Here is an 8,969-nt window from a genome sequence, read left to right on the forward strand (position 1 = left end):
GCCCAAGAAATGAGACAGGACCAACAACCATCATAATTGATCCATCCTTGTATGAGCAGCTGGTCAGAGAACCACTTGAACTGAAAAACCAACAAAAAAACATGTTTTCAAACACTTTGGTGCCTCTTGAATGTGATACGGTTCAGGGAACATCAGAACTAAGTCCGCACCCAAACTGTTGGAGTAGGTTAAAAAAAAAAAAAAGACAAGTCCTAGAACATAAGAATAGCCTTATTGGGTCAGACCAATGGTCCATCAAGCCCAGTAGCCTGTTCTCAGGGTGGCCAATCTAGGTCATTAGTGCCCAGCCAAAACCCAAGGAGTAGCAATATTCCAGAATTTCAAAAAATAGCAAGATTCTGGAACCCCAATGAGAACAACATTCCGGAGCTGAGATTGTGATGTCATAATACCTCATTCCACAGTGCCTCAGAGCCAACCTCATCGGTGATGCTACAATGGCTTGATTGTCCTATACTTGGCTCATGTAAGAACATAAGAATAGCCATTCTGGGTCAGACCAATGGTCCATCAAGCCCAGTAGCCCATTCTCATGGTGGCCAATCCAGGTCCCTAGTACCTGGCCAAAACCTAAGGAGTACTGATCCAGGGCAAGCAGTGGCTTCCCCCATACATATCAAAGCTTTGCTTTAGAGGTAGAGTGTATGAAAATCCTTTTTCAAAATATATTCCAATTTGTTCACATTGGCCCTGACTCTATGAACGGTACCTAACTTCTAGGTGCCAAGGAGCACAATTGTCCATCATCTGCTAGGCACCATTTATAGAATCGTGCCTAAGCGGTCTTAGGCACACTCCCATTTATGTCAGGGTTTTCTCAGCCTAAATGAGTGCACCTAAGTCATACTATGCTCAAAATCCACTCAGTCCATACCATAACTACATGTGTTGACTAAATCTCACTATACAAGTATAGCTTTACTATACAGTCTTTACCATGGATTTCCCCAGGTTTTGTACTGAAAGCAAGGACTCCTCTGCGTTATATTGGCAGTTGTAAGAGGTTCCTATTCAGTTAACCCTTACTTCTGTAATCTGTATTTAGCTGCCAGACTCTAATTCTTGAGCAACTTTCTTTAATAACATGAAGTAAAGAATAAACACTCACAATTGATGACTTCAAGGCAGTTCTACTCTGTCACAGAATCTTCTCACTCTACCAGCTTTCCCTAGCTAAAAACGGAGCTGGGAGTGTGTCCACACCTTGTGGAAATAGCACTGTTTTCAAGACTTAGATATAAAACTAAGCTATGTTAGATTGTTATAATGCTAAGCTCAGGTTCTCATACAATCATGCAGACTACAGCTATGGCAACTGTTCTCAGACTGAGCAAGGTGGGGGTGGGCTTAAGTTCCGTGGTTGCAGCAAAGCCCTCTGGTGATTTAAATCCACAGAGCACACTTTACTCATACATCTTGGCATAAACACGTATACTAGTTCTTATCAGTGTTTTAGTAAGGGGGGGCAGGGGGGAGGTCTGTCCTGGATGCTGGCACCCATCCTCTCTGCCCCCCCCCCCATGTACCTATTTAACATTCCCAGCATAAGTAGCAACCCCATCCTGCTGCTTGCGCCAGCGTTGGCTCTTCCTCTGACTTCATGGATCCGTACCTAGAAAGTGATGTCAGAGGAAGAGCCGACGCTGGCATGAACAGCAGTTTGGGGTTGCTGCTCATGCTGGGAGCATTAAAAAGACTAAATATTTGTGTAGTTAAAGGGCAATTTGAATGCACTCCTCCACTCCCCTGACCTCCAGCAAACTGAGAATTAAAGCGGAGGTTCATTTTTCAATCACGGTGCAGACTTGCTCCTGTCATTTTACGTTTTTGTAGATTGTGTTTTGTGATGTTCTAGTTGTGAACATAAGAACATAAGCAGTGCCTCCGCTGGGTCAGACCAGAGGTCCATCGTGCCCAGCAGTCTGCACACGAGGTGGCCCAACAGGTCCAGGACCTGCGCAGTAATCCTCTATCTAAACCCCTCTATCCCCTTTTCCAGCAGGAAATTGTCCAATCCTTTCTTGAACCCCAGTACCGTACTCTGCCCTATTACGTCCTCTGGAAGCGCATTGGCTAAGGCTCTTAACATTTGCATCTCCTCTTCCTATAGGCTAAGCTCTTTGCATCTGGATTGTGATGTCACAGAACTTTAGTAACATAGAAACATGATGGCAGATAAAGGCCAAATGGCCCATCCAGAGCATCCACTATCTCCTCCTCTCCCATAAGAACATAAGCAATGCCTCCGCTGGGTCAGACCTGAGGTCCATCGTGCCCAGCAGTCCGCTCACGCGGCAGCCCAACAGGTCCAGGACCTGCGCAGTAATCCTCTATCTATACCCCTCTATCCCCTTTTCCAGCAGGAAATTGTCCAATCCTTTCTTGAACCCCAGTACCGTACTCTGCCCTATTACGTCCTCTGGAAGCGCATTCCAGGTGTCCACCACACGTTGGGTAAAGAAGAACTTCCTAGCATTCGTTCTGAATCTGTCCCCTTTCAACTTTTCCGAGTGCCCTCTTGTTCTTTTATTATTTGAAAGTTTGAAGAATCTGTCCCTCTCTACTCTCTCTATGGCCTTCATGATCTTGTAAGTCTCTATCATATCCCCTCTAAGTCTCCTCTTCTCCAGGGAAAAGAGTCCCAGTTTTTCTAATCTCTCAGCGTATGAAAGGTTTTCTATCCCTTTTATTAGACGTGTCGCTCTTCTCTGAACCCTCTCGAGTAACGCCATATCTTTCTTAAGGTACGGCGACCAATATTGGACGCAGTACTCCAGATGAGGACGCACCATCGCCCGATACAACGGCAGGATAACTTCTTTTGTTCTGGTTGTAATACCCTTCTTGATTATGCCTAGCATTCTATTCGCCTTCTTAGCGGCCGCTGCGCACTGTGCCGTCGGCTTCATTGTGAACTGAAAATAGTGCCACGAACGGGCTGGATTTTCAGGCTCTCTCTTATGAGATTTTCACGCATATTTCCTCCATTGTGTGGAATTACATCACATTAGTGATTTCTATTCCGCCATAACCATGCGGTTCAAGGCGGATTACATAAGAATTGTTATGATATTAAGAAGTACATAAGGAATAGTCTGAACATTTTCTAATTTGCTAAGGAGTACATAATATTGCAGGTGAAGTTTGGGACATTTATTTATTCACTTTTCTATACCGTTCTCCCAGGGGAGCTCAGAACGGTTTACAAGAATTTATTCAGGTACTCAAGCAGTTTTCCCTATCTGTCCCGGTGGGCTCACAATCTATCTAATGTACCTGGGGCAATGGGGGGATTAAGTGACTTGCCCAGAGTCACGAGGAGTAGCCTGGGTTTGAACCCAAAACCTCAGGGTGCTGAGGCTGTAGCTTTAACCACTGCACCACTCTAGAAATCAAAATGTAATAAAAGTGAGTCAAGTCTAGGACAATCAAGCCATTGTGACATCACTGATGAGGTTCGCTCTTATTGGTGGAATGAGGCATTATGACATCACAATGCCAGCTCTGGTTACTAGAGGCTGAAGCTTTTCACTCTATTTATTTATTCAATTTTCCATACTGTTCTTCCAGAGGAGCTCAGAAGGGTTTACGTGAATTTATTCAGATACTCAAGCATTTTTCCCTGTCTGTCCTGGTGGACTCACAATCTGCCTAATGTACCTGGGGCAATGGGGGGGGGGGGGGATTGAGTGACTTGCCCAAGGTCACAAGGAGCAGCGTGGGTTTGAATCCATAACCACAGGGTGCTGAGGCTGTAGCTTTAACCACTGTCCCACTCAAGAAATCAAAATATAGCAAAAGTGAGTCAAGTATAGGACAATCAAGCCATTGTGACATCACTGATGAGGTTGGCTCTTAGGCATTATGGAATGAGGCATTATGATGTCACAATACCAGCTTTTTACACTATTTATTTATTCAATTTTCTATACTATTCCCCAGGGGAGCTCAGAACAGTATACATGTATTTATTTGGTACTCAAGCATTTTTCCTTGTCTGTCCTGGTGGGCTCATAATCTATCTAATGTACCTGACCTGGGGCAATGGGGGGGGGGGGGTGTGGGGGGGATTGAGTGACTTGCCCAGGGTCACAAGGAGCAGCGTGGATTTGAACCCACAACCTCAGGGTGTTGAGGCTGTAGCTTTAACCACTGCACCACTGGTTGTGTTATATTGGTTTTATGTATTCTTTGAAGAGTAGGGTTTTTGTTTCTTTTTTGAAGGTTTTGTAGTCTGTGGTTGAAATCAGCAGATTGGTGAGTTGTCTACTCTATCCACTTTCGCTGCTCTGGTGGCCAGTAGGTTGTCATACAGTTTTCTTCGCTTGCCATCCATTCATGTGTATTCATTAGGGCAATTCTGAAAACCCAGCCCTCAAGGACTGGAAGAGAATACCATTACCCAACACTAAGACTCTGCTGAGTCACGGGCTGTTAATTTTGGCTTTTAACAAGCTGAGAACACCGTTTCCCGAATCTATCAGAAACTTGCCGTTATCAACAAATGCCAAAGGAGAGACAGGGGAGATATGATTCAGACGTTCAAATACTTAAAGGGTATTAACGTAGAACAAAATCTTTTCCAGAGAAAGGAAAATGGTAAAACCAGAGGACATAATTTGAGGTTGAGGGGTGGTAGATTCAGGGGCAATGTTAGGAAATTCTACTTTATGGAGAGGGTGGTGGATGCCTGGAATGCGCTCCCGAGAGAGGTGGTGGAGAGGAAAACTGTGACTGAGTTCAAAGAAGCATGGGATGAACACAGAAGATTTAGAATCAGAAAATAATATTAAAGATTGAACTAAGGCCAGTACTGGGCAGACTTGTACGGTCTGTGTCTGTGTATGGCCATTTGGAGGAGGATGGGCTGGGAAGGGCTTCAATGGCTGGGAGGGTGTAGATGGGCTGGAGTAAGTCTTAACAGAGATTTCGGCAGTTGGAACCCAAAGCACAGTACCGGGTAAAGCTTTGGATTCTCGCCCAGAAATAGCTAAGAAGAAAAAAAAATAATAATAATAATTTAAATTGAATCAGGTTGGGCAGACTGGATGGACCATTCGGGTCTTTATCTGCCGTCATCTACTATGTTACTATGTAAATCCAGAAGAAAGCAAAAGGATTTTTTTAATTTAGCTTGTGTCTCTTCAGGAATTGTTGCTACAGTAGATTCTCCGTCCTATGAGAGCTTAGAGTCTGTACCTGGAGTAATGGAGTGTTGGTGACCTATGGATACTAGCTTCCCTAGTTCTTGCCCCTCCCCCCCCCCCCCCGAATGCAGGTGGACGGTTAGGCCTATACTCTGCTTCTGAAGATGTTTGTTAGCATAGGAAGGCTACACTGCAGTCATGCTACTGTGATTGACCAAGAGTGATGATGGATGACTGCAATCAATACATGCAATTCAGTTGAGACTGCGGTCTTATAGAATGCTGGTATAAATGTCAGTTCCTGTGATCAGGCTTGAACGAGTATGCTACTATGGAAAGGTGGGTATTTGGTTTATCTGTATGAGCTTGTGCAATAACATTTTGATCCACCACATTATTAAGGAAGTTTATTAAAGAAGTACTGGGAATGGCCAATGCGGAGAATTTTCCAATAAATAATTATTACTATATTCCTCCAAAAAAAGTTGAATCTGCCCAGGAGGTGGACCGTCTGACCACACCAGAGGTAAACTTGACTGAATTCTTAGAAGATACACAGGATGTGATTCAGAGTCGGTCCACCCTGGTAATAACGTGCTTGAGTGAGATGGACAAAATGTTGATAATGAGACTTTACTTCAAAAATAGGTTAATGAAATTTTTTGGGGATTTGGTTAGGATTTTTCCGGATGTATCCAGGACCACTCAAATGAGGAGGAAAGAATTTCTGAAATTGAAGGATAGAGTTTTGGCCCTGGAGGCATCCTTTTACCTGAAATTTCCCTGTAAATGTCTGGTTAAGTTACAAGATATTGAGTACGCCTTCTGGGATCCTATACAATTACAACAATTTTTAGTTGCAAGAGAACAGAAATGAGATTTGTTTCACTTAGCTGAGAATATGAGAAGAATTAAATTAATTAATATCCCACTTTAAGGAATGATTCAAGGTTCTTTAGTTCGAATCGAGAATTATTGTCCTTTATTTTCCTGAATTTATTTGATTAGAAATAGCAAAATGTGCTTCCCATTAATGTGGGCTTAAAAGGAATTATGTATGTATGGTTTGATTATGTATTATTTTATGTATTTATCCTTTTTTCCTTTGGAATTATTGGATATTGTAAATGTATTCAAAATTTATAAATAAAAATTTTTTTAAAAAAGCACGGTGTCTCTCAAACAGTGTGCCAGGGCACGGTGGTGTGCCCTGAAGAGCTTCTGGATGTGCCACCAGAGAGTCCAGAATTTCACTTTATTTTTTAAAATTCCCTTCATAAGTATACACTAGAATAGATGACATGTATGTTGCACACGCAAGAGTCCATGTTATGAGTGTCTGTGTTTGTAAGGCTACAACCGCCCAGACAAGCTTCATTCTTTGACGCAATTGATCCTTGGAAAAATAACGGCAGGTAATTTTAGTTTTATTTTTTATGCAGTAGTTATCTTAACTTGAGCAACAAAGCAATCAGGGCTTTGTCACCGTTTGACCAGAAAGAAGGAAGTCATCCTGCCACTGTATCGTGCTATGGTGCGCCCGCACCTGGAGTACTGTGTTCAATTCTGGTCACTGTACCTCAAGAAGGACATGGAAGTACTTGAGAGAGTTCAAAGAAGAGCAACTAAGCTAATTAAAGGGTATGGAGGACCTCCCATATACTGACAGACTGAAAAAGCTGGGGCTTTTCTCCCTGGAAAAGCGGAGACTTAGAGGAGACATGATAGAAACCTTCAAGATCATGAAGGGCATAGAAAAAGTGGACAGGGACAGATTTTTCAAATTAAGGGGATCAATAAGTACAAGGGGGCACTCAGAGAAATTGAAAGGGGAGAGGTTTAGAACAAATGCCAGGAAGTTCTTTTTCACACGGAGGGTGGTGGATACGTGGAACGCACTACCAGAGGATGTGATAAACAGGAGCACGCTACAGGGGTTCAAAGAAGCTTTGGATAGGTACTTGAAAGACAAAGGGATTGAGGGGTACAGATAAGATTAGAGGTAAGTTATAAAATTAATCAGGGATCACTGTTCAGGCACTAGGCCTGATGGGCCGCCGCGGGAGCGGACCGCTGAGCAAGATGGACCTCTGGTCTGACTCAGCGGGGGCAACTTCTTATGTTCTTATCTTTGCCCGAATTTGGATTTTCAGCTCTGATAGAAATTTAAAAAAAAAAAAAAGAGAGAGAGATAGAGAGACCGACTGCAGATGGTGGATGATGAAATGCGTGTTTGCTTGTTGACTATGGAGCCGCGTTTTGCGTTGGTTTGCCGTCAAATCCGAGCACATCCATTGCATTGATTAGCAATTCTATTCGATCAACTTTACAGCCCCGAAGCCCTTTAAATCTCGATGGGCTTCCGGGACCATTAGCGCAGCGCAGCCGCTAGTGAAGCTTTGTAAAAGAGGCCATTAGTTTCACTGTTGGTACAATTACCCATATGCAGCTTAAAAAGAACTTTAAATAAATAACTCTCAAATTTAATGTTTTGTAATTTTATCATTTCAGATATAAATTTGCTCTCTTTAGTGTTGTCAGAGCTAAAAAAAAAAAAAATTAGTCTAGCATCTTGCTTGCATTGCTACCATTTTTAACCCCTACAGTTCACATTTTATATAGCACTTCAATAGCCACAGAAACATAAAAAAGACGGCAGATAAAGCCCAAATGGCCCATCATTTAGGGTGGGGGGGGGGGGGGGGGAGAAGAACTGTCTTTTCCTGTAACTATTTGAGCACCTTCTACAAATAAGGCAGTAGCCAAAGTGCTATTGAGTCTGTTGGTCTGTAGGTCAAACCCCCTTTTTTTTGGATTTATTATTAATATGTTCAAATTTGGATTTTATTGTAATTCGCTTAATATTTTATTTGTTATTATTATTTTGTATTTTAACGTATGTTCAAATTTGGATTTTAATGTAAATCGCTTAGTATTTTATGTATAAGCGATTCATCAAATTTCAAATAAACTTGAAACTTGATTAGGCCTCAGCTCAAAGCTTTATCTGAGATAGTGCGCTCTGTTGGTCTTTAATCAGCCTGTCCTCTACACCCCAATTTAACTTCTAATACACAGCCAGCACCTGAGACTTCATCTGTTGGCACCCAAGCCCGCATCCCACTCGACACTTTCTGAATTAAGTCCTGGAAGATCTTTGGTGCAATTCTTGGCGGGGGAGAAGAAAAAGTCTTTGAAAGAAGTAACATAGTAGATGACGGCAGATAAAGACCCGAATGGTCCATCCAGTCTGCCCAACCTGATTCAATTAAAAAAAAAAAAAATTTCTTCTTAGCTATTTCTGGGCAAGAATCCCAAGCTCTGCCCAGAACCGTGCTTAGGTTCTAACTGCTGAAGTCTCCGTCAAAGCAGGATTATTAAATTCATGTTTGAATCTTCTTGTTTCTCCATTTCTTACTTACTATCAATTTCGAAACGATCTTAAGACCCACCTATTTAAACAACTTAATATACATTACTGATTTTCATATTATCATGTAGTTATAATGTACTTTTAATCTTTTTATCTATACTTATTTTAGTTTATATTATGTTTTTTTATTCATTAGTTTTAATGCATATATTAGTTACTTAGAATTTTATTATGTATGATATTATTATTATATTGTATGCTGAGTACTTATTGTGTAAACCACTATGAACTGCTGGTTAGGTGGTATAGAAAAATAAATTATTATCTACACCCTCCCAGCCGTTGACTCTTGCAAGAAGTTCTGGTAGCGAAAAGGTTAAGACATCTGAAATCAAAGTCATTGTGAAGGAGCTTTATTCTCTACATCT

This window comes from Geotrypetes seraphini, chromosome 13 (genome assembly GCF_902459505.1).
Source record: "Geotrypetes seraphini chromosome 13, aGeoSer1.1, whole genome shotgun sequence".
NCBI classification, from domain to species: domain Eukaryota; kingdom Metazoa; phylum Chordata; class Amphibia; order Gymnophiona; family Dermophiidae; genus Geotrypetes; species Geotrypetes seraphini.